The 21,030-nt window shown below is 35.4% G+C and overlaps 1 long non-coding RNA gene across 1 annotated transcript in view; it reads left to right on the plus strand.

Annotated features, from left to right (window-relative positions):
* The window catches only part of LOC141481016 (uncharacterized), a 39,074-nt gene extending 21,072 nt beyond the window's left edge, over positions 1-18,002 (plus strand). The window contains exon 2 of the long non-coding RNA XR_012464698.1: positions 16,542-18,002. This is a non-coding gene — a long non-coding RNA (uncharacterized lncRNA). The remainder of the gene's footprint in view (positions 1-16,541) is intronic.
* The last annotated feature ends 3,028 nt before the right edge of the window (positions 18,003-21,030 follow it).

A 21,030-nucleotide genomic window follows, 5' to 3' on the forward strand; every position in this document is an offset into this window, starting at 1 on the left:
TAATAAAAATTATATGATTAATAATGGAATATTTTTCAGATCTATCAACTTTCGGAATTTTTGAACCCCAACAGTGAAAATAAATATGTAGATAATTTTTTTAGTAGAGAGAAAATTCTCGCACTTTTTCAGTATAAAGTACCTATACAAACCTAATGTTCTGCAGCACTTAGAATTTGAAGAATTGGCTCATCATTGTCAGAAAGATGAGGATGATGATAATGAAGACGATAAAATATTGTTGACTGTGTCAATTTTATTATGTAGTGTATCCTTGTAGTCAAAAATCCAGTTCAAATGTTACATAACTCAATCACCAGCTAACAAAATTAAATAAATGAAAAAGATATCCTAGAAACCAATCCAAACAAATTTTCACGTGAATACGCATGCTCTATATTAATTTCTATGATTCAGCCTCGAGAGCAAGAACGATTTGTAATGGTTCAGGACAGTTTCATATTATTTCTCAGTCAAAACCAGAACAGGGGATTCATATTCATCAATCCGAACGTATCCTCAAAAAACCAGAACGCACTATATCAACGTCCTAGTACTTGCATCATCACAACTATAATTAGACGGTTAACAAGACATTGCCTCAGTAAAAACATTTATACAGGGTGTTCCAAATTAAGTCGCACCATTGCCAACTCCGTTATTTTTGATGCTAAAAATTCGGTTAAATGCATTATTTTTCTACGTCCATGGTTAAATGGGAAAACTAATAGCATTTTCAATGGCCTTCTTGATGCCGAAAACAAAAAGAAATGACGGTCGCGTTTTAAAATATTTCATAAAATCATATTTCGATTCGTAATAACATTCTCAACAACAAAGCTCATGTCACCTCTCTTCCTAAAGTTGAAAATGAGCGACTTATGTGGAAATATTTTTCTTTCACTAGTACAATTTTTTTTGTTTTGGCGAATAAAGAGCTATAAAATATCGAGTAAATTTTCAAAAACACTGGCTTATTCTTGTTGAACACATATTTGGGCCCTTCTCTTGACACTACGTGTTGCTTTCAACACAATTCGGCCATCAAATCTATTAATTATAGTTTCAATATAATTTTTCAGTCCATCTACATTATTATGGTTTATTTTGAGGTGTCATGTCTCGTGAACCAGAAGGCCACTTAACAGGACTATTTGTAGCAATCCATCTGTTTACAAAACAGTCTCGCAACATTATTTTACGCCACTGAAATTATGTGCTGGTACTCCATCCTGCTGAAAATAGATCATCTGCCGAGCCTCCAGATCAAGATAATCGAAAAACTCTTCCAAAAGTCTTGTTAATAAATTAATGTAACGGGATCCGTTCTAAAAACCATGGTAGAAAAATGGACCGATAATTCTGCCTCTAAATAGACCACACCATAACCATTAATGCTAAATTTTCTTTGCGGATTGTGGGGATCGACTAGAAATGGATTATGTCTACTCCAATAAAAAAATTATTTCTATTATACATCCCACATTTTGTATAATTAGCCTCACCGCTCAATATAATATTTCTATAGAAGTTTGGATTTTATCTGCTGCCTTTATTCATAAACCACCGACAAAACCCCAGTCGTCTCTCTGGGTCACCAGGTTCTATTGTTAGCACTGGTCTTAACTCATAAGGAGGAATCTTATGTTTCTTCAGAATTCGTTGAATAACAGACGATGGAACAGTTATTTCTCTAGATAAATCTCTGGTGGAATTATTTGGATTTACCTCAAAGTAGGCTAAAACGCAAATTTCTGTATTTTCAGACATTACAAAATGTTTTTTAGTTCTCCTCTTCTCAAAAACTTTTTCATTGTTCTTGAATTGACGATGAAGCACAGCAAAAAAAACGCTGATTAGGTTATTTACGATCGGAGAACGAATTGTTCTAGTGTTGGAGTGCTCTTACGCTATTTTTCTGGCAAACCAAGTAGGATTCTAACATGTCACATTTTTCTTGATGGGAAAACGGCATTTCGAAAATTATTCGAACAGTAGTTATGACATTATCATGATACACTTGAGAATATTTGACGAATATTATTTCAATAAAGTTTCAAGGCGACCTCAAAACTCATAATAATTCTGTTTTATTTAATCAAACATATTTTTTCCAACCATATATTAATATGACGTTCCAGTATTTTCTGTTCTGTACAAAAACGGCTTCACTGTTATCAATATAGCAGACATATTTTGATTAACAAAATAAATACGGCTAGAGGAATGTCTTTAAGATGGAAATTATCATTATGAAAATTAATATCAAATAGCTCAGTGGTGTAAAGTGAGTGGTACGACACTTTACACCACGGGTTTCAGTAGTTCAAATCCCAACGCAATTTCTTCTTCTTGCTGTTAGTAACAAAATATTGTCATTTGTATAAGTACCAAAATTGGGTGATTGGACAATCATGAGGTTTTATTTGCTAAAACAAAGACATTTTTTGTACTAGTGAAATAAATAAATATTTCCATATAAGTCGCTCATTTTCGACTTAAAAAGAAAAGTGATATGAGCTTTGTTGTTGAGAATGTTTTTACGAATCGAAATGCATGATAAAACATAGTATATTCCATTTAAAAAAATATCATTTTGAGAAATATTTGGAAAACGCAACTGTCAGATTTTTTGTTCGGCATCGAGAAGGCCACTGAAAATGATACTAGTTTGCCCATTCAACCGAATTCGTAGCATCAATGATAACGGAGTTGGCAATGGTGCCGATTTAATTTGGAACACCTTCTATAAACTAGGATTAGCAGACCACACTTTCTGTGAATGAGGACAGAAATATCTTTCTAGATCAACACTTTCATAAATGTAGATATATTTGCACCCAACATAAGAGTCAATGAAACCCCCTTTGATAGGTTCAAGTATTCAATAATTAGAATTTTCAAATCGTGAAATTCCTCATTCAATTTTTAGATTTAAACAAAAAGAAGCTATAAATACTAGTTCTTATTATACTTTTCATTCTATCCTTAATTTCAATATAAACCATTCCGTTGCCTAGTGTGAGTTATTTTTTGTGAACAAAGTAACTAACATCTTATCAGTACACTAGCGTACCGCACCAGCTCCGCACAGGTGCAATGCTGATACTAAATATACATATAAACGCGTGCTATCGCTGCTAATCATAAAGTGCCATAGGGCGAAGCGCGGCCTTCGACGTGCTACTTACAGGCACGCGCCGCTACTTACAGGCAGGCACCGCTGCAACCCCTATGTCTCTGCATTTAAATCTGTAAAATCTTGGAAAATATTCATTTAAATCACATGCTGTAAAGGGGCATATTGATCTATAATGAATGCACAATGTATTTAAGATAGTTGATTGCATAAAGATCAACGCTGTATTTCTTAAAATCGCTTCATAAATAAGCCATTATTTCTCGTAAAAATTGAAGGATAAAAAATGGTTATTATGGATTATCCCTTATCCCTAAGAGATAGACATATACCATCGCGGAATTTTCTGTAGACCGTTTTGAGGTGTACAATCCTGTAGTACATTCTTTTGATCCATCTCGTAGTATACAGCCTGCGTTCGTAATGTAAGCGCAAAAATGTGTTTATTTACGACACCACATTAGAAACCTCTAAAATAATCAGCGTTTCTCTACCATATTATCCATGTTATAATATAAACCTTCCTCTTGAATCACTCTATCTATTAAACAACCCACTTCAAAATCCGTTGCGTAGTTTTAAAGATCTAAGCATACATAAGGACAGACAGCGGGAAGCGACTTTGTTTTACACTATGTAGTGAAGAATACAAAAAAGTATATACTTACACCACCAAAGAACCCAGACATAAAGGCACAAATCAAATGACGATTGAATAAAACAAAATGCATCTGATACCGTCCAATTTAGACCACCACACAATGCTGCATTTTCAGGGCATCATTAGATACTATAGATCGTGTAATATATAATAGCAAGTACCTATAAAATATTAGGATTATTTTCACAACGTTTCGGCAACTATTTCAATGTGGGTATCAAATGACAGGGAACGACTTAGATGAAAATTCAAGATGACGGCAGCTACAAAATGGCGGATTACATATTATCTTGTAATAGTGAGGCAGTAATTAACTAAACAGAATGAGAAGAATTGAGTAACAAAATTAGAAACTAAAAACTTGAGAATGTAATAAATAAACAAAATTATGTTGAACGGTTTTATTGAAGAAACAAAGATATTAATAATGTAGATAATGTATTAAAAACTGAAAAACTAAAAAATAATTCGACGGTCCTGGGTAGCAGTCATCACACCACTCTCCTCAGCAATCTACGGTATTGATCAGATAAAAAATAATAAGATCGTTGGGCGTAGTATTTACATATTTACTCACGTTACGCTACGCCCAACTGTTTCATTATTTTTTTATCTAATCAATACCGTAGATTGCCGAGGAGAGTGGAGTGATAACAGCTAACTAGGACCTTCCGAATTAGTTTTTAGTTTTTTATCGACCTTTTTTGGGTAAAAAATGACTTTCGTAGAATAGTTTTTAGTATATTATCTACATCATATTTTTTCTAATAAAACCGTTTAACATACTTTTTTTTAAATTTTTTTATGAGTCTACGCAAAGAAAAGTGGACATCGAGAAAAAAGTTATCAAAGAAATAGCTGGGAATAACGGATATCCTTTAAACAGGCGACTTTCAACTCAAAATGTTCGTGATTGAAGTCGACATTTCCAGTTTTGAAGTCGTAATTTCCCAGAAACAAATAGTAAAAATATGTGGCCATTCTGCCATTCCGTACCTACTTACCAAAACGTCATCTGTGTTATCGAATTAAAACTCTAACCTCGATATTGAAGAATTCGCTTTCTGTCTATTCACCTGGCAACTTCCACTGTACTCGCATTGCATTGTATTCATGATCAAATACCAAAAAGTGTTATTTCGATCTTCGCATATCTCATCAGTAAAACTGATTGGGTCATGCATGTTTCCAATAAGGACATTCCTGAATTAGTAATAGCTATAACGACTCTCCTTACGAAGACGCAAGAAAATTCAAACCACGAATGTCAAAGATAAACGAGGGTCCGATTTAAAATTTCTCTACCTCTTAATTTGGAAAATCGAACATATACAAAAACAAACGATTCGGTACATTTCGAGAAAATGAAGGCCGAGGGATTAGTTACTACTATAATATATTAATTTTCTTAGTTAGCTATCCAAAGATTGCCTGAATGCTGATGCCTGTTAGGGTATGCACAAACAAAAATATATTTTAGTAATTATAAAAATAATAATGGGAATTATTCTACTTTGGGCCAAAGTCCTTGGTCTTCCACCATATCCACCATGTATAGGAATATTCAATACAAATGAAAGGAAACAACATTTTAATAATATTGTGCTTATTGTTTTCTACTATTATTTTTTCTATCTTCACGGACCGAAATTTCCCAAGTCAAAAAAACAGCGAAAAGTTGGGAATTTTGTAAAACTGTCACTTCAAAATTTGTGGACTGTTCAGGACTGTTCTCTTACTTGGGAGAAATAAAACTTTTATGAAATTTTCAAACAACTCAGAATTTCAAAGTATGGGATCTCCAAGTTATGCATGTTGGGAAATCCCAACTTTCTCCTGGTTCTTTCCCTTTTCTTATTACCTCTCCCTTTCTTTTCTCTCATTTTTATTTTTTTAATTTTTATTTATTTTGTTACTATTATTTTTTTCTATCTTCACGGCCAAAAATAGCACAACTTTTTCCCAAGTCGAAAAATCAAGGGGGGAGGCTTCCCCCGTCCCCCACGTGGCGACGGCCCTGACTGCGCCTATTCACCACTATGGACGTTTTTTATTGACTCTATTAGAGATTGTTGATTCTAACACTTCATAATGTCTCTCAGTCCTTCGACTCAAAGTATTACAATGACAACTAACTGTTGATCTGTTCATTTTGGTATCAAAAAATTTGTTCAAAATTTTTTACTCATCTCCTCAGACTCCTTAGACTTCGGAACTCCAGTTTGAGCTGAGGAAAGACCCTAGGTTTTGACTTTTACATTGTGTTTCCGTGTATTATGAGAAACTCATTATCAACCTAATGCAGGTTCATTATTAGATATTTCGATCATTTTTGACATGACATCTTATCCATAGAATATATCGACTATGAACGTTAATTAGACACATTTCGGGGATTTTTAACTTGAGAAAAGCATTTGGTGTTAGACAATGATCCTTAAGTGGGTTTCTAGTTTCCATTTAATTCACCTAGAAATAGTGTCTTCACGTGTTGAGGTCGAGAACTTACACACTCTCTCCCCGTATGCACCGATTTTCTCTTTCGATTCATTACGTAAACATTCATGAGGTGTATATGTATATTTGTGTCGTTAAACTTATCCAACCACCGACTTCATAACGTGATAAATATGTCAGAATTGTTTCCACAACCCTCTCATCTTTGTTGTTTGCCGGCAACTCTTGGGAAAATTCGCAGGAGTGGGGATCTATATATAAACCATCTAAAATCATTCCATCTGACATCTAAAAATCAATCTAGATGGAAGGATATATAATTAAATCAGTGGTGTCGTTTCCAATTGATATCTTCTAAGATTTTTATTAATAGTGATGGTTAAAATGGCGATAGCTCAGTTTGTTTTCATACTGTTTATTACAGAAACTATTGGTGGTTGGATGAAATATTTCCCAAGACCATATACAAAAGTTGAAGCTACGACATTGGATGAACAGGATTTTGAAAAAAAACCAGCAATAATTTTGAATGACTACTATTTATTTGATGTGAGTTTTATGTTACATTGATCAATTGCTAGAAGGCATAAAAATATTTTTAAAACCAAACATTGAGATTATTCAAGTATGATCCAACATTTGAGTTTTTCAATATTTCAGTTTTTTCACTATTCTAATATATCAAGAATATTACTTAATGACTATATTTGCATGACCATTTGTGTTAAATCATGATTTGAAATACTTATATTGAATAAAAGGATTTCGAAAAGTGAACAATCATTTACTGGATATGCCAACAATAAAATGTGATTTCTGTTGTATTTTTGATTATATTACATACAGTCACAATATGTGGAACTAAATGTTATTATAAAATCTCAATATTTACAAGACTTTTGTAAATTAACTATCCTTAACGACTTACTATTAAAGATGAATACTTTTAATCAAATATCTTTTCCAACTTGAATAATTTTCTGCTTTTTTTTTAAGAAAATAATATTTAGTGATTTGAAATACTATATTATAAATATAATATATGATAAAAAAACCCAATAATTTATTCTGAATTATAGTATCTTTAGAACATTCTCTTCGTTGACTATTTTTCATTTAAATACCGTTTAAAAACTTTTTCAATGAAATATATAGATTATCCAGGCACACATTGGAGAAATCTCTAGATTGATCATGAACGAACTAAAAAGTTCTAAAAATCCAAGAAATTTTTATATATGAATAATCTGTATAAATAGAAAATCTTCCTCGTTTGAATTTGAACTTCCAAATAACTTGTATCACGATCATTCTACAAGAGATGCAGATTTTGAAACAAAATAAGTATTTGATAACATTTCCACTGAATTTATTTTATCCTAAATATCATGACAGTTGAATTTTATTCTATTGTTTGGAATATTTCCCTTGTTATGCCAACTGACATGTCAAGTTTGTTTTATTCAATTACATATTTATAATGATTCCTCATAAATGCTTGTTGGAAACCATTGAATGTTATTATTACAACTAAATTTTATGTTTTGGGAGCAAACACTGATTCCAATGTCATTTCCATTATTTCCGTACCTAACAGAATTATCCTGTTCTTAAATTGGGAAGGGTGTATATATTTTTTTGTTTTGAAGTATTTTTTGTTGAGAAACACATTTTTCATAAAACTGTTAATATACATTGAAATTGAGATTTGATGATTTTTGGAGCATTGAAAAACTTCATAAATTTGTTTATGATTTTATGGTGCATACTTTCAATAAATAAAACCAATTTGTTTTAATGAATTGTTCGAAAATACTTACTATGTATAATTATAATAACAGACATCTCAAAGGTTTCTCCTATATACATAGGAAAATTACTTTTTTTTTAACTTACGGATTTTTTTTGAAAAAAAGATTGAAAAATATCAAGAAGAGTTTTCAAGTAGGTTTAATACTCTTTTATCTTCAATATATATTCTAAGTGCACAAAAACACTAAACAATATATCTAACTACAAATTAATGACGACGGTTATCTTTTGTAGAATAATCAGGAAGAGCTGGATGTTTTTTCCCAGATTCATCAGATAAATTCACACAACTTTAGATTAAGCCATTTTTACAATTTGAGAGGTAGAACTGTATTGGTTTTGAAAACTTTAAAACACCGGAACAAGCGATATACAAATTGTAAGTATTTTTACAGAACGAATCTACTAGATCTGCTGATGGTATTTATGATTTTGATTTCGAATTGAATCCTGATTTCACAAGAGATGACGATTTCGAGCAATTGGTTAGATTTAGATGAGTTTTGGTATAGAATTCTACAAACATAATGATAGACATTCATTACTGCGAATGTCCAAAGACACAACACATTTCTGTTTTTTTTTATCAAAATCACGAGTTTCAAATCGAAAATATGCAAAAACAAATGCTTCGGTACATTTATACGTAAAAAACCACTTGTCTTTATTATGAGCTCTCCTTTTCTCCATTATCAGAAGATACAATTCTTCCAGGCCAGTCTTCCCTTACCGTAACAGTAGGTTTATGGGCTGATACCTATCAGAAAACAACTACTCCCCTGGCTAATACCACGAAGGGCGTTGGATTATATCCGACACGTGTCTGTGCAGGATTTTTCACTGAAGTTATTCCTGCATATGATCTTGGGAAAATTTTTCTATTGGTACAGAAGCTCAGAATTCTAGATCAGATGCATTACACGCCGCGCCGTCAGGTACTTCGTCCTCAAATATCTGGATATGCGAATTCCAACTCTAGACAATTCATCAAGATGCGGACACACTATCACTGCGCTTTTTCACCACTATGGATTAGAGATTGTTGATTCTAACGGTTCATAATGTATCTCAGTCCTTCAACTCATAAAGTATTCTTTAGGCTTGGCAGTATTCCCGCAATGGCAAGTCACTGCTGATATGCTCATTTTAGTGGGGTGACACCTCATTCAGCAGTAGCAAAAAATTTGTTCAAAATTTTTTACTCGTCAACTATCTGCCTCCTATGAACAACCCTGAGAAATTCCGTATCAACCTAATGCAGGTCATTATTAGTTATTTCTAGAAGCTATTTAGTTTTCTTTGATGATAGTTTCATCAACTTTTTCGTTTGTCATTGTAGTGTTTTTTTAAGGACAAAGCACAAGCACTACGGGAAAATCCTCAAAACGCCCTAAGAGCGGTGCCTGTGCGAAAGTTTATTCCACATAAACGTAGTTCTCCAAAAGAAAGAGTTCTTAAACAATGAAGTTCGTGGGGTACTGAGTTGAACCTTAAAACAGTGAGCAGCCACAGTCCATTACGTATTTCTGATATGTACTGCCCTTGGTGGAATCAAATTTGCCCTCAATTATTCTAGTGACATATTTGTTAGTCAAGTCACCTTTGTCAAAAATTTTTATGGGCTTTTCGAAAAATCACAGAAAGGTTCCGGCCCACTTTCCTTCGCGAAAACATGAGCTACCTCAATACTTTTGATTCTCTTCGGACCTGAACCCATTTTAAGGTTACTCGATATTTCTCTGCGTATTGTCTTAGAGGAATTTTTGCTACAGCAAGTCAATTCAGACTCACAAGTCTGTAGAGCTCTTGGTGGTGTTTTGGCCATGTGCCTCCAATGCATTACTAAATACTTGTTTTTGTAGCATACATTTCTGTCTGGAAGATGGTGATGACAATTTCAATATGTTTGGAGAGCTCTAATCTTGAACCCCTTGAACCCGATACTTTGACGCCCATCTTCTTCAACTAGTAGGTACGAGGTGATTTTTTTTTCTCAAAAAATGTTTATTTATATTTTGTTTTCTTCAAAGTAGTCGCCTTAAGAATACATTTGTGCCAGCTTTTTTTCCAGCACTCGAAGCAGTTCTGATATGCACTTTTTGATATGTACTTGAGCTATCCCAGCGATTCGGTTGGTATTTCTTCATTGGTCGCAAAACGCCATTCTTTCATGGCTCTCTTCAATCTTGGGAACTGGAAAAGATTGCAGAGGGTTAAATTTAGTGAATACGGTGGCCGAGGCATGATTATGGTGTTGTTTTTGGCAAATAATGAACATTCTCTTCTTATTGCTTTTTCGCAAGAGGCTCATAATTTCAAGATAATACTCCTTATCGAAGGAGTATTATCTTGAAGAAAACAATGAGCAAAACCTTGACATTTGATCGAACCTAACGTGCTTTTTTTGGTCATGGCTCTCTTGGGCTCTTCTATTGGGACGATTGGATTTTGGTTTCGATGTCATAACCATATACACATGATGGCATGAGCCAACCGATATGCTGACATCCTCAGCAATTTCTCGACGATCCTCGTAACATTTTCATCGGTTGTTGCTGGGGCGTTCAGCGCGAGCGTCGTCATTCTCATCATCTCCACCTTGTGTGAAAAGCTTGTACCACTTGTAAACATTTTTCTGACCCAGAGTACAATCACCGTATGCCATTGTCAACATTTCAAGTGTTTTTGAGCACTCATTTCCATTTTTTACACAGCATCTGATGCAAATTTTTTGATTCATTTTTTTCGATAGCAGAAAATCACCAAACACGCAAAACACTTCCAACTTTTATGCCTCTCCCCAACAAACTAAATATGTTAAACAGCCGAAACTGTAAACGTACGTTGGAAACGATAGTACCAACATAAAAAAATCGCTAGTCGAATGTAAGTAGCCCGCAAAAACATACACCTACACAATACCAATGTATTTTCCAATAGCTGTAGGTAGTTTCTGGTATGTTTTTCTTTCATCTAGATGAGACTCAAATTGGAGAATCTATGATTTTATCTGAGATTATGTTTTGTTAACATTGTTAACATGTTAGTTAACTGTTTCTTGTTAACAGTTAACTACTTTTTCGTAATAATATGCAGTCATCCATCACTTATAAATACATTTTCACATGTATGTGGAACGTGACTTTTGAACCTAATCACCACATGTAGGCGTCGTTAATTTGATTTCTTCATTTGCATTGAAATTATAATTGGACCAATAGATGAGCAGGTGGTATTTGTTAAAAAAATATCTGAAAAAGTCCAAACACCTACAGATTCACATAAAGCGTCTTTTACATCTTAATTTCGAGTGTGAGTGAAAATTAATATAAGCTTTGATATTTTGAAGTGAATATTTTTATTGTATGGTTCTACTACTTTAGAATACAAATTAGTGTTACGGATTTTACCTAAGAACACTGCAGAAAATTTTTGTGCTACTTTAATTACGATTGGTCAAAAAGTGATTTAAAAAAAATTATATTATTCTTTGAGTTTCATAATTGACAAGAATAGAGACAAAAGCTTACTTGCTGAATAAACTGAAGTTAACTTAGGTGTCAGCAGAAAATCCAGTCCGATGTGTATTTCAAGAGACAAAAAAAATCTGTTTAAAATCTGTTTTTCCGTTAACCAGCTGTCGCACCCCTACGAACGACAACCCTCAGAAGTCGAAACTTGTGCGAGCTAAGGATTAACGAGGTCTTACCTTTTAACGTGTGATTTCTAACACGGGTTGGACGATAGCAAGTGAAGATCGATGGTTCAGACTAGGGTTCAAACCACCGACCAACACGGCAGTCAATTCGAGTGAGTGAACAAAGCACCCACGCCGAACCGCTTGGCTACCGAACAACAAAAGGATGAAGAATCCACGAGAGGCTGGAACAAAGGAATAATCAACAAATCAGCTTTCGAACTGAAAAGTTCACGGTTCTAATACTTTTTCATTGAGAATAGTAATAGTAGGTTGGGTTAGGTTAGGTCCAAAGTGAGTGGGTCTATTCGATCCTCCACTGCAACCTGCAAACGTTTATTGTTGCTCACACCTATTCCCAGTCGATCAAATAAACACAACTTCTTAACGAAGCCTATTAGTTTCTGTGGTGAGTGGTCTTTCAGGTCAGACGGTAAGAGTACGGCTCTGCCGAGCTCTAAAAACCTGATTCGGTCCCCAGCGGGGCAGGCTCAAAGTATGTACTCTGCTGGTTCTTCATTTTTCAAACAGAGGCGACACACACTGTCTTCCGACAGTCCTAGTATCTGATGGTGATTCAAATGACAGTGACCTGTAAGAACACCTGTTAGACGTCATAGTTCATCCCTACTGTAGTCCAAGAACTGTTTGGTATCAAGCTGCGAAGGGTGAATAAACGCCTTGGAGTGAGCCAATCCTGGAAGATTCTGCCAGAAGTCCATAAATCTACTTGCCATCCAGGTGTTCAATTTTTGTTTGGCAAAGCCTAAAGCGATGCCAATGGCAGGTTCTGGTCATATGAAGCTGCTTGCAGCACCCTCCTTTGCAAAGGAGTCAGCAGTCTCATTGCCTTCCATGCCAGTATGGCCAGGAATCCAGACCAGAGACAATCCGTTCAGTCTTCCTATCGAGGAGAGTTGTTTTTGGCAATTTGCTACCAATTTAGACGTTGCTCGGTAGAAGCCAAGAGCTTCCAACGCCGCTTGACTGTCTGAGAATATTTTTATTGATTTGTGTAAACAGTTCCTGGAGTAGTTTTAAGCATTTTGTCTTGATGAAGATCCATAGGAATTTCAAAAACTACACCTCCCGATTTGATCTCCACAAACTTTATTTGAAAAAATATAATCACATGTTTCGCTAGCACAGTAGCTTTCTCAAGTGTTCATACACTCGAGAAAGCTACTGTGTTCATACACTTGAGAAAGTTACTGTGTTCATACACTTGAGAAAGCTACTGTGCTAGCGAAACATGTGATTATATTTTTTCAAATAAAGTTCGTGTAGATCAAATCGAGAGGTGTAGTTTTTGAAAATATAGTGTAGTTCTTCTACTCTCTGTATTTGTCCTTTGACGTAAGGAAGCCCTTTTGGGACTCTGGTCATCTTTGGGACAAAGTATGTCCTTCTAGATTGTTGGATTATTAATTTTGCTGAAGCTTCTTCTTTTCTTTATCTGACGAACATCTAACATTCAATAAAACACTTTATCTACGACATTCAAACAAACTATTCTTTTATTGAGTGGTGGAATTGGCTGATATTTGATGAAAATCCATGACAATATATTCATTTAAAATCTTATTGTGAGATTTTCATTGAACAGTTCGCGAAACCGTACCCAATATCTTCTTCAGGCCTAGGCGTGTTCAATGTGTATTGACGTCATTATTTCGTTCTCCCAGTCCTTGGACAAATAAGTTCCGTTTGCACCTGTGTTGGAGATATTCATATGTGGAAGTATCTTTATTCCATTTTCTTCTTGTTTCAACAAAATATCAGTAATTATACAGTGTGGTCCACTAAGTGTTCAACAATTGTGAAACTTTTTCATTATCGATTTCTCAGAAAATTTTATTCTTGACAAAAGTTGGTGCATGTTCCAAAACTATACCAAGTGTACCTGAAATGGCTTTATGACAAACACCATACAGGACAGGCCAAAAAATATAAAGTTCGTTCAGGAGTAAAGTACCCTTATTTCAAAAACTATAGAAATATGTTGAAGAGAAAAGTTGCTTAAAATTAAAAGTTATGTTCAGATACGACGTCATGGCTTGCTATTCGAATTTTTGTTTTCTTTTGGAAAATTTTGAATTACCCCCGTATGATACATATTTTTACTATTTTGATTCAATATGTATTTGAAGTAGCCACAATCAAATCAGTTTGGAGTATTTTTTATCAAATTAAATTGTATTTGTAAAATTTAATTGGATTTGTATTTTTTTAGGTGACCGTCAACTTCATGTTTGTTGAATTGATATTTAACAGAACTCTAGAATAAAACAAATACTCTTTTTAATGAGGCAAATACTTTAATAACTATAAGTATGTTCATGTGAATAAACTGTCAAAATCTATCGCGGATAGTCATGAACAAAAAAGACCCAATAAGCGATAGTACAGAAAAATACAGTAGGTAACTTAACAAGTTAACAGGTGCTAACAATAAAAATTATTATCGAAGTGTCTCTGTATGTCCACCTTCTCTTTCGATGCATCTAATTGTTCGCTCATAAAATTCGTTTAATGTAGATCGCAACACATGATCGGGAATATTTCTGCAATAAACTCGTATTGAAGTTTCAAGCTCATCAGCATTATTAAAGAGGCGATCTCAGTAGACTTTTTGTTTTAAGTATCCCCATAAGAAATAATCTAGAGGTGTGAGGTCTGGAGAACGAGGAGGCCATCGAGTATCGGTATTTCGTCCTAACCATTTATTACGAAATGTCCTATTCAGCCACTGAGAAACATTTCTAGTAGAATAGGCAGGACATCAGTCATGTTGGAACCATAACTTTTGCCGTTCTTCTAATACCATATCATCCAAAAACTCTCCTATTTCAGTTTCCAAAAAGTTCAAGTACCTGTCACCACTCAAATTCTCGCGAAAAAAAAACGGTCCTAGTAATTTATCATTTAATATACCACACCAAAAGTTTGTTTTCTGATAGTATTGATTTTTGTTGTCAATAATAAAATTTGGGTTGACATCTGACCACCATCTGCAATTTTGTGATGATAGAACCCCATTTGTTGTAAAAGTAGATTAATCTCCAATCGATAAAAATCTCGTTGTTCTTCTATTTCACTCTGAATCCACATGGAAAAATCATATCTCAAATCATAGTCTCTTTCTTGAAATGTAAAAATGAATGTAGGTTTGTAAGCACGTTTTCTTGAGAATACGCTTCACAGAGGTATTTTTTATGCCGGTATAATCACTAATTTCTTGGGTGGACCTTCTAGGATTTTCTACTACCTACTGCTTGAAGTACGTCAAGCTAGTTTTCTTCTGTGCATACAGGTTTCGTACGCTTCGTATTATGTTTATATTCTATTGAGCCGGTCTGTTTGAAGTTCTTTAAAATTTTACTTACACTTGAATAGCAAATTTGTTGGTCTGGATGCCGCTCGTTGAAAATATTTGCAGCTTCGCGCATTGTTTTATAACCATCACCACATATTAAAACTAATTCTGCCTTTTCAGTTAACGTTAATAACACTGGGCGAGGTATTTTTAATTAAGGACAAATATGAAAACGTTTTACAGGCAAGTTTTAAGAAGCCACACTATCAAACTATAGTATTGTTTTAGGGCGTATGTGTTTTTTGTTCATGGCTATCTGCGATAGATTTTGGATTGTTTTTTAATATCTTCTGTTCTAGTTGAGGCATTGTTGTCAGAATAAAAGAAATTTTATACTTTTATTGACAGTTTATTCATATGGACATTTAATTAGTAAAGTATTTGCCTCTTTAAAAAGAGTATTTGTTTTATTCTAGAGTGCTGTTAAATATCGTTGCAACAAACATGAAGTTGACGGTCACCTAAAAAATACAAATCCAAGTAAATTTTACAAATATACTTCAATTTGATAAAAAATACTCCAAACTGATTTGATTGTAGCTACTTCAAATACATATTAAATCAAAATAGTCAAAATATGTATCATACGGGGGTAATTCAAAATTTTCCAAAAGAAAAAAAAATTCGAGTAGCAGGCCATGACTTCGTATCTGAACATAACTTTCGATTCTAAGCAACTTTTTTCTTCACATATTTCTATATTTTGTGAAATAAGGTTACTTTACTCTTGAACGAACTTATCCTTGGCCTATCCTGTATGGTGTTTGTCATAAAGCCATTTCAGGTACACTTGGTATAGATTTGGAACATGCACCAACTTTTGTCAGGAATAAAATTTTCTGAGAAATCGATAATAAAAAAGTTTCCCATTTATTGCAGACTCGTTTTACTAAAAACTTTGTTATTGTTGACCTTCCCCAATTATTTTATGAAATTCTTTTGATTCATTCTGTTAAGTGTTTTTTTTTAATTCGACGTATATCTTTCCTCATTTCGTCATTTAAAAAGTTTTATTTATGCACTATAAATAAATTGAGCTAAATTCATTATTTATTTTTTTAATTATTGGTGATATTTTCATTTATTTGAATCCTCGCCTCGAGTTGTTTTTTGTTTTTCAGGCGTTTGTCTTGATTTTCAACTACCAGCAAGTGGTTGTGATACTTAAGTTTATAGTTTTATGTTTGAGTTATCTATCCACGAAGAAGAAAATAATCAAATCACACTCGGGATATTTAAATATTATCTTATAAATTGTCACCCAAAATCTTATTGGTGTAAATCAAAGAAAACTCATATAAAACAATTTCTGCTGTCACTGTTAACATTTATATCGTTTCGCTCATATAAAAAATGCATAAGAGATCGATTTAGAATAATGATGGTTCATCTGTTTCAGATCTCACGCTCTGTCCATTCAAGATTTGTAACATGGGACGCAAACGAATGAGGGCAAAAAGATCCAACAATAAGATAAAACGATCGAGCGATGGCAGATATTCATCTTAATGTTTTCATTCATTAATTCTTGGAAAAACAACTATTTTTTGTGATTTCGTTTAAAAAAAACGTTCATGAAATAATCAGGCTGAAAATTTGGTCAACTTTCATTGATGGTTATAACATGGGCTGAAAAGTACTTGGCTTCATCAATCAACGTAATCTCCACCAAGAGCCACGAAATCATTCCAGCGCCGCTTTTCTTACCGGTGAGAATTTTTCTGGCGTCTGCGAACAGCCAGCAGTCGCCGGGGGCCAGATCTGGCGACTACGGTGGATGTGGGAGCAAGTTGGAGTTCAATTCATGTAGTTTTGCCATTGTTTTGATTGACTTGTGATGCTCATGCAAATGCTCATGCAATATAAAGCCAACACGTTCTTTTTATATCTTTACAATCTTAGCTTACTCACGCAACTTCACTATTCGATCTTTCAAAACGATTTTGTGGATTTTTGTTTATGTTTGGACGTTCACTCCGTTTTGCATCATCGTCGGTGTCTCTATGACCACGTTTGAAGTCAGCAAACAACGTTTAATTGTTTTTTATGATGGAACAGAGTCCTTATAATACTTTTCAAGCCATTGTTTCGCTTGAACGGTATTTTTTCCCATCAAGAAGCAGTGTAAAACTAAAACACGAAATCGTTTTTTGATCCATTGGTTTGAAAAAAAACAAAAGTAGTGTCACTCTTGGCACAATAACTCACAAACTTATGAATGGAATATTATGAAATTTCAACAGCTTCTATGTGTTAGCCCCCAGACTTTTCAGCCCAAGTAGTATATAGTATTGCAATGATAATGTTAGATAAGAACTTACCAATTGAAATCTGATAATATAACAGGTGTTACTATGCATGAACAATGTATAGATATATTTGTTGGAATCACTAAGTATATTTATGACTTTTCACATAGTTTTCAGTGAGTATTGAAATAAAAAAAGGTCTGAAAAAAGTCTAAAAGAAAAAAGTTATGTTCACTAATTAGTAGGGTCTCCAGAGCTCTTTATAATCAAGCATTGTGTTTACGTAGGTAACTTGAACTACATCATCAATCTAAATTAGAAATAGCTGGATACAATATTAAGGGTTATGTGGCGTATGCTAAATATTTTGAAACCGCTCAAGATTATTTTTATTGTTATTCAGTGAATTTTTAATTCTAATAGGAACGAAGATTTTGTTATTGAATTTCTCTTTATATAGGTATCTTTAGACATTTGATGATTATGGTTCAAGGTATTCTAGTAACCTATGTATTCTTAAAAATATTAGATATATACATATAGTAGGTATATATTTATATATGAACTGATGTAGAATGTGTTATTGACATTTTATTAAATTTTCCAACGTACTGTATTTTTATTCCAAACGTATCTCAAAAGTGGAGTGTGGAGCAATTTGTAATGAAACAATCCATTACCACCTACGATACCTTTGCGGTATTGACGATACACCAGGTGATGCCCTACGCTCCGGAGGATATTGAATCCTTTGTGGGGAACGAGAAGTGCCAAATTCATTGGAACTATCTGTTCCCTAATCTCAGACTCATTCAAGTTAATAAGCCTGACGTAGTCCTTCTCGACCACCAGAGCAAGACGATATTTGGCGAGAGAAAAACGGATGAAATATCGAGATTTTCTCTCAAAACCTATCCAGACCGCTCTGTCAAGATGGTTGTGCTGATTAATGGAGTCCTTGGTGGTGACGCCCTCTCTACTCTTGAATCTCAAAATTATGCTGGCTTGCCGCACCAAGGCAGACATCTTAGCCGGGCAAATGCAGAAGGCTGTTATTCTTGGCTCAATACGTGGGAAGTGGTCTTTGGTTGATAGTGCTGGCGCGCTCTCCTGGATGTATCGGGGCTTCGGGGATAGGGCCTGACCTGCACAAACTTAGGTTACAAAAAATTCATGAATAATAGTATATCTTTTTTCATCATTTATATAAAAACATTAACTCTAAAAATAATATATAATACATACAGGCGGAGTTCAGCTTTAAGAATTGCTTTCAAACCATGGCGAGATTGAATGCTCTGTGGTGTGAAACACATCCGGAGCATGCCGCCTTTTCCGCACAAAATCTTAGGGATTACCTGTGTTATCTTCGGCGGCATGGCTATATAGCTCCTTCCCAACCTGATAACGAAGTGGTAGAAGTGACAGTTCTACCACCCGTTGACATGGCTGGAGAGGAGACTCGCATCATGCCGCCAATGGAGTCAATCAGAACAAGCAGGGCGCTCCACAGAAGCAACAAAAACTGGCTTGTTTGGATGCGGAGGTTCATAGTGTTCTAACAGAAGAGGCTGACATCTGGCAAATCAACACCGCCGTGTATAGTGTCGTCCAATCGCTTTTCGAATCGGAAGAACGAAATCCCGGCCTTGCGATTCGGAAGATTGAACGGCGTGTACACAAGATGGAGGCTAAGATCGCGTCGGCGAGACAACACGCGTCTCGTATATAATGTATGATGAAATACAGAGCGGCCAACAAGCCTTTCACACCCGCAGTGTCGCGAATAGCCGCCAAACTACAATATATCCATCACACTTTAAGTTAAGGTGTACTGCTGATCACCAAACAGCACTGCCATGATAGGAACGAATGCTAGTGGCTGCTAAGAAGTCACTAGTGAGGCGAGCGATAAGTATCGCGGAAAACCTTAAGTTCTGCGAGAAAACTTCTGACTTACTCCAAGAGCCTCCACGTGTTGTCGATAATCCGCTGATCGCTGATCAGGTGGAATCCTTCGGGAAGGATATCTATGAACACCCGCAGCCACTCAACTTAGACACTCCAGCCCTAGCTGGTATAGTTTTCGATACTGAACGAGGTGACCACAACTCTGTCACCGAGTTGGAACCTGTTCAGCAAAAAGCTCATATAAAAGCCGCAGAGATCACCTCACTTTTGCGGAAAGACAAGGATAAGCCAATGCATGGGGTATCCTTCAATAACATTGGAGATCTAGGCTTATCAAAGCGCCTGATTTTCGCTTTCCTCAGGTCAAGTGGGCTGAAGTTGGAAACTGAGGGATGGTGTCTTCAACACCTTAGTCTACCGCAGTCACGTGATGGGTATAGAGATTCCTGACACAAGGTGTAGGACCTGCCGCGAGGCGCCCGAGACTCTAATGCACTTGCTATCAGCATGTCCAGCATATGCGGTCTCGGCCTATATCCATCGACATAACGCGCTAAGAGTGCTATATTACCATATACGGCACTCTTACGTTATTGACGAGACACTAGTATTGACGAGACACTAGTGTTGCCGAGACGAATATTGTCCAAAGAGGAGGAAAAACGGATAAAAATGGGAATTCCTCTTCGAACTCCTCAGACTCTATCCAGACCAATCTGTCAAGATGGTTGTTCTGATTATTGGAATTCTTGATGGAACGATTTCCTCTCTACCCTCGAATCTCAAAATGATTCCGGCTTGCTGCTTGCAGAAGGCTGTCATTCATGGCTTACTGCGCTTGCTCAGGGCACATGATTCTCGGACCCAATAATCACTTACCCTACGGTGTGGGGAGTAGTCGTTGGTTGATAATGCTGTTGCAAGTGATGTTCGCGTTTCCAATCAGGCGAATGGCTAATTTCTAGGTGGCATCCAGTAGCTTTAGGGTATGTTTGGGGGTGAAGCTCCATACATGAGAACAATACTCCAAAGAAGGTCTAATCTGAGTTTTATAAAGCATCAAAAGTTGCTGAGGTGTGCACAGTTTTCTGGTTTGGAGGAACAGTGTTTTAAGCTTTTGAGAAGCAGTCTTTGCAATTCCAGCGACATGATTGTGCCAAGACATATTGGTGTCCATTTTGACCCCCATCAAACTTATCGAAGCAGAAAGCGGAAATGTCTGACCTGACAGAATTATATCCGGTTCATAAACATTCATCTTTTTGGAGAAAACCGATGCCTGGGTTTTTGTGGCATTGAATTGAACCTGGTTACTTTCACCCCAATTCGAAACTATTCGCATTAAGATATGCAACTTCCTGCTGCCGGTGAAGATGTGCATCCGCCGCAGATGTCTTGGAATCCAAATGGAATGAAGAAACAAGTGTGCTGTCGTCAGCAAAGAAATATATTGGATTCTTGATTTGTTTCGATAAGTCATTAATATATAATAGAAAAAGGGTTGGGGACAATATAGATCCCTGGGGAACAGCAGAGTTGATGCCAAAAGTATTCGAGAGATATCCGTCGACGGCCACTTGCAGGGAACGTTCTTTCAGGAAGCTGAAGAGCCATACACAAAAATGATCCGACCAGCCATAGGCATCGAAGTGGCCAGCAAACCCTTATACCACCAAAGGCCTTAGAAATATCAAGTGCAACAGCTCTTGACTCTCCATTGCGTTATTC

The sequence above is a fragment of the Leptinotarsa decemlineata genome, unplaced genomic scaffold, assembly GCF_025532065.1.
Source record: "Leptinotarsa decemlineata unplaced genomic scaffold, Ldec_3_MD MMD2_tig00000035_RagTag_RagTag, whole genome shotgun sequence".
Taxonomy (NCBI): domain Eukaryota; kingdom Metazoa; phylum Arthropoda; class Insecta; order Coleoptera; family Chrysomelidae; genus Leptinotarsa; species Leptinotarsa decemlineata.